Genomic DNA, 6,403 nt, shown 5'->3' on the forward strand with positions numbered 1-6,403 from the left:
CTCTGCCCTGATACAATTCCCTGGATTACAAGGCTGTGGTCGCAGAGGGGCTGGGACCCAGAGCTGCTCGTCGGGTCCCAGGCATCTGATCAGGTTGGCCAAGGGAATTTGGTGCAGCGCAGCCAGCCGGAGGAGCCCGGGCGCCCCCTGGTGGCCGCAGAATTGACTTTCAGAGGCACCTGGGGGCGCAGGTTGGGAGCCACCAACTCTGCCCCGCCCCGGGCGGTCTCGCGCGACCTTCTTCCCCTTCCGCCCTGCTTCTGAAACTCGGGGCGGGTGGGGGAAGGGCGGTCGCTGCCAAGTTCGGGCCCTCTGCCTTCTTTTCCCCTTCTGCCACTCCTGATTCTCCACGCAACCAGGACCCCTGAGGGGGAAGATTCCAGGGAGGAGGAAAGAGCTGGAGAAGATGGAGGGGGTGGAGTCCAGGAAGGGCAGGGTGGAGTGAGGGGTGCAAGTGCGGGTGCGGGCGCGAGACAGGGAAGGGGAAGCGGAAGCGGGGGTGGTGGGGCCAATTTCGGCCTTTGAGACAGAAGACAGCTTTAGTTGACCTACGCCTCTGACTCCAAATGTGAGTTTTACACGTCCAGGGGGCTGGGTGTAGGAGCCTTATTTTGTAACCCTTCTGTCTTTAAATGTACCCAGAGTTTCTAGATGTGCGCTGTGGTCCCAGTCCATGAGCGTCCTCTTCCCGGGCCAAGGAGAGAGCAGGTGTGAACAGCCAGCAGTGAGCCTCCCGTCCTGGGGCACTGACCCTGTCTGCCAGAGGGAGGATAGAGGACAGGGGGCATGAGGAGGGGGCTCCGAGCTAGAGGGGACTGACAGAGGGACTGGAGCCCAAAGTTCACTGAGGTGAGGGCTTATTCGTAGGGTCTTTCCCCTGCCACTCCTTGCCTGGAATGCGTTCCACCGCTCTGTCTGGTGCCCAGGGCCAGCTGGGTGTGCCAGGGGTGATGGCAGCCAAGAGAGAGGCTGGAGGCAGAGCCTAGTCTTTGCAGCCTGTCAGGCAGGAGGACTGGATAGAGCCTCTCAACTGAAGTGTGGCTGAGGGATGTGTCTGGGACCAAAGCACGAGTGGAACTTGTATGAATTGGGAGGGAGACGGAGTGGCTGTGCCCAGGACAAGCGCTTCTCTCTCATTTCATGCTCAGAAAGCCTCCCTATGGCGGTCTCTCCTTGAGGACATCATTTTTAAGTTGGAGCATGGTTGCGTCTGTCTGCATACAATGTGGGAGACCTGGGTTCAATCCCTAGGTCGTTAAGATCTCCAGGAGAAGGAAATGGCAACCTCACTTCAGTATTCTTGCCTGGAAAATCCCATAGATGGCGGGGCCTGGTAGGCTGCAGTCCATGGGGTTGCAAAGAGTTGGACACAACCGAGCGACTTCACTCACTCACTGTGGTTGCTTTACGCTGTCAGTCTCTCTGTACAGCAGAATGAAGCAGCCATCTGCATACACATATCCCCTCTTTTTTGGATTTCCTTCCCACTTAGGTCAGACTTCCCTGGTGGCTCAGAGGTGCCTGCAATATGGGAGACCTGGGATCCATCTCTGGGTCAGGAAGATCCCCTGGAGAAAGGAATGACTACTCACTCCAGTATTCTTGCCTGGGAAATTGTATGGACAGAGAAGCCTGGTGAGCACCAGTGCATGGGGTCCCAAAGAGTCAGACATGACTGAGTGAATAACACTTTCACTTTTCCACTTAGGTCACCACGGAGTACTGGGTAGAGTTCCCTGTGCTATACAGTAGGTTCTGTTTAGTATCTGTTTTATACACAGTAGTATGTATATCTGTCACTCCCTATCTCCCAATTCATCCCATTCTACTCCCACCTTGCCCCATTGGTATCCATATACTTGTTCTCTATGTCATGTCTGCTTTGCAAATAAGATAATCTATACCGTTTTTCTAGATTCCACATATATACTTTAATATATGGTATTTGTTTTCCTCTATCGCTGAAACTCCAGTACTTTGGCCACCTCACGCAAAGAGTTGACTCATTGGAAAAGACCCTGATGCTGGGAGGGATTGGGGGCAGACGGCGAAGGGGATGAAAGAAGATGAGATGGATGGATGGCATCACCATCTCAATGGACGTGAGTTTGAGTAAATTCCGGGAGTTGGTGATGGACAGGGAGGCCTGGCGTGCTGCAATTCATGGGGTCGCAGAGTCAGACACAACTGAGTGGCTGAACTGAACTGAACTGATCTGACTTACTTCACTCTGTATTACAGTCTAAAGGTCCATCCATGTCTCTGCAAATGTCCTAATTTTGTTCCTTTTTATACTGAGTAATATTCTGTTGTATATATGTACTACATCTTCTTTATCTAGCTCTCTGTTGATCCACATGTAGGTTGCTTCCATGACCTGGCTATTGTAAACAGTGCTGCAGTGAACACTGCAGTGCATGTGTCTTTTTGAATTGTGGTTTTCTCTGGCCCTCAAGAACTGTTTTAATTGCCAATAACTGAATTATGAACCACAAGTTATCTAAATGATGAGAATGTTTAATTTCTCACTTAATTCTTAATTTCACTTAAGAATCTAGGAGGTCATTGTTCTAGAGAAGGCTCAGTGGTTCAGTGAAGATATCAAGGATTCAGATTCTTTCCATAACTGCTCTGCCATCTTCAGGGTGTTGGCCAGGGCTATCTTCATGGTCACTAGACGGCTGCAGCACTTCAGGCATCACATTCTCGTAATAAACACGAGACCTATAATCTGCCCCAAGAAATTATTGGTACACACAATTAACCAATTGAAAAAAAAATCATCTTTTTATAGCCTGCCAGTGAATGAAGGGAATGATAATAGTGGCTACTACACTGTGGCACTAAGAAATGGCAGGTGTGGTGATGATACTTTGCATACTTTACCTTATTCACCTCTCACAACTTGCCCCACTTCCCAATGACAACTGAAATTCAGGGAGGTCAAGTAATTTGGCCTATTTTATGACCAGGAAATGAAGAAACTGGCATTCAAACTCCAGTCCGTGTGACTCTAGGCCTGGTTTTTTACCTTTTTAAAATGAAAGGAATACATATTTATGGTAAGAATCTTAAACAATACTGACCTTGACTTTTTGTTTTTCAACACTGTGTGTTTATAATAATAATTTTTTTTTTCATAGTAAGAATTTTAAGTAGTGTAAAGTATAGAGTGAAATTTGCTTTGCTCCCCTCTGGGCAGTTCCCACAGTTCCCACCAGGAAATTCCTCTGTAATCATAATCTCAGATTTCTAAATATTTTGTATAAATTAGGTCAATTTAGATACTATTCTGCATTTGTTTTTAAAAATTAATGTATCTTGCAGATATAATGTTGCCATATATAGATTCTGCTTTCTTTGTTGTGGATACATTGTATTACATAGAATGCAGTTGCTTCTTTAAAAAAAATAATTAAACCAGTCCTTTCTGCTGGAATTTATGTTGTTTCCTATATTTTTTGCTATTAAAAACATGTAAAAATAAATATCATTATATGTACAGTTTTGTGTGCATGCATAAGAATAAAATTTTCAACTGGTGGTACATGTAATGTATCTATAGATAATTGGCAAATTTGTCTTCAAAAAGATTGCACAATAATACTTGAAAATGCTTATTTTCTCAGACTTATACCAATGTTTGAGTCTATCAAACTAATGTTTTGGCTAATTTGATAAGTGAAAAATGATATCTTAATGCTTGTTTTGATTTGCAATTCCTTTACTCTGAGTAAGATTCTGTTTAGCCAGGCCCTGCCTAGATGAGAGTTCCTATTTGGTCCTCGGAAGTTGTGTGATGTTGGGCAAGTTGCTGAGCCCCATGATTTCAGTTTCTTCTTCTGTCAAATGGGGATATGAAAATGGCCTTATTAGTTGGATTTCAGGATTTAATGATATCACACATGTAAAGTGATAGCATAATTCCTAGCTCGAAATAAGGGCTAAGTAAATGTTGTAGCTGCTACTGTTATCTGCTTACAGACCACTTGACTCTGTTTATGATCTGCCTGTATATATCTATATTCCTTTTGTGTTGGATTCTTCTTCTTCTTGATTTGTTAGAACTCCTTTTATATTAATAACACGGTCCTTTACATATATGTTACAAGTATTAGGTTGGTGCAAAAGTAATTGTGGTTTTGCATTGTTGAACTTTGCTGTTGGATATTGGAATACATTTTAAAATGAATGTAATTATGTTATACATCATTTTAATGTGCATTTCTCACTTTATATTTTTTTGCTAGTAACATTACTTGCCCTTTATTTTATATTTATTTTAGACTATAGAAGTGATGTTAGGCAAAAAGCAAATTTGAGTGATTTTTTTCTTTTAAATCAAGTTCAAAATGGGTCATAGGTCAGCAGAGAGAACTCACAACATCAGCAACACCTTTGGCCCAGGAACTGCCAACGAACGTTCAGTGCAGTGGTGGCTCAAGAAGTTTTGCAAAGGAGATGAGAGCCTTGAAGATGAGGAGTGTAGTGGTGAGCCACTGGAAGTCGACAACAACCAGTTGAAAACCATAATCGAAGCTGATTTACAGCTACACGAGAAGTTGCTGAAGAATTCAACATTGACCTTTCTATAGTTGTTTGGCATTTGAAGCAAATCGGAAAGGCAAAAAAGCTTAATAAGTGGGTGCCTCATGAGCTGACTGAAAATAAAAAAATATCATTGTTTTGAAGTGTTGTCTTATTCTATGCAACAACGATGGACCATTTCTCTATCATATTGTGACCTGCGACAAAAAGTGGATTTGATATGACAACTGGCGACAACCAGCCCAGTGGTTGGACCGAGAAGTTCCAAAGCACTTGCGATAGGCAAACTTGTACCAAAAAATGGTCATGGTCACTGTTTGGGGGTCTGCTGCCAGTCTGATCCACTACAGCTTTCTGAATCCCAGTGAAACCTTTGCATATGAGAAATGTGCTCAGCAAATTGATGAGATGCACTGAAAACTTCAACGCTCTCAGCTGGCATTGGTCAGCAGAAAGGGCCCAATTCTTCTCCACGACAACACTTAACCACATGTCACATAACCAGTGCTTCAAAAGTTGAACAAATTGGGCTGCAAAGTTTTGCCTCATCCATCTGAACTTCCACCTACCAACTACCACTTCTTCAAGGATCTCTTGAGAACTTTTTGCAGGGAAAGCACTTCCACAACCTGCAGGAGACACAAAACACTTTCTAAGAGTTTATTGAATCCCAAAGCATGGGTTTTTATGCCCTAGAAATAATTTCTTATTGGCAAAAATGTGTTGATTGTAATGGTTCCTATTTTAATTAATAAAGATGTGTTTGATTCTAACTAAACCATTAGTTAGAATGGTTTAAAAATCAGTCTGAAACTGCAGTTACTTTTGTACCAACCTAGTACTTTTGTTTACATTAGGCACCTTTTTAAGAGCAGTTTTAGGTTCACAGCAAAATTGAGAGGAAGGTACAGAGTTTCCCCATTTGCTTCCTGTTCCCACACATGCACAGCCTCCCCCATTATCAACATCCTCCCCTAGAATGGCACAGTTGTGATGACTGATGAACCTACAGTGACATAACTTTACTACCAAAAGACCATAGAAAGTATATGAAAGTCCATTCTTGGCGGCCATGTGTATCCTGACCCTCTCAACCTTTAGCGGGGCTGCCACCCCAGTGGCTCCCTTCTAGGGTACGACAGCAGTGGCTGTACCTGAGAGTATGTCCCAATATACAACACATGTACTGGGCTGGTCACCCTCAATGAGCCTACCGTAGGGATCAAGGCCTGGAGAAAGAAAGTATTTTCCTTCAGCTTCTTGCTGGCACTGCAGCCTCCTCTGGCATTTCCATGCTGGCTTCCATCATTAGCCCAGTCCAAGTCTTCTGGCCTTGTCCATGCTCTACTGGTGCTGTTGGTGGGGGTCGGGGTGAGGGTGGGCCACAAGCATCCTGGCCAAACCCAGCCTGCAGGCATCCTTGATTTCTGAACCCACAGTCAGTGGTTGTTGGGCTCAGGTGGGGCTCCCCCACGTTCTGCTTTAGTGGATGACATAAGAAGGGCAAACGCTGCCCCTCTTTCTCAGCTTTCGCTGTCAAGCAGTCATGGAGCATCCACTGTGTGCAAGGAAGTGGGCTCCAGAGATGCTGAAATGAGAGCTCTGTGAAGCATCCCCCTGTCCAGGGCCCCTTGTGCATCCTTGGTCCAGCCGTGGGCAAAAGAGGAAGCAAAGTAGGGTAGGTGAGTAGCTGGGTGAGCATGCAAAGATACTGAGCTGCACCCCCCGCACGGTGACCCAGAATGCTCTGCCTCCAAAGCCAGGCTTCTCTGGGGCCCCTGCTCCACTTCCCTGCCTTGGACAGCCCAGCTCTGAGACTGACATGAACCATGACATGGAGGAGTGCAAGAGATTT

General features: G+C 45.1%; 1 long non-coding RNA gene across 1 annotated transcript; it reads left to right on the forward strand.

The window, feature by feature from the left end:
* The first annotated feature begins 259 nt into the window (after nucleotides 1-259).
* LOC139036079 (uncharacterized) lies at nucleotides 260-5,350 on the forward strand. Its single transcript, XR_011488814.1, has 3 exons — nucleotides 260-568; nucleotides 1,493-2,102; nucleotides 4,347-5,350. It is a non-coding gene; the product is annotated as an uncharacterized lncRNA (long non-coding RNA).
* Nucleotides 5,351-6,403: the final 1,053 nt, after the last annotated feature.

The sequence above is a fragment of the Odocoileus virginianus genome, chromosome 7, assembly GCF_023699985.2.
Source record: "Odocoileus virginianus isolate 20LAN1187 ecotype Illinois chromosome 7, Ovbor_1.2, whole genome shotgun sequence".
Classification (NCBI taxonomy): domain Eukaryota; kingdom Metazoa; phylum Chordata; class Mammalia; order Artiodactyla; family Cervidae; genus Odocoileus; species Odocoileus virginianus.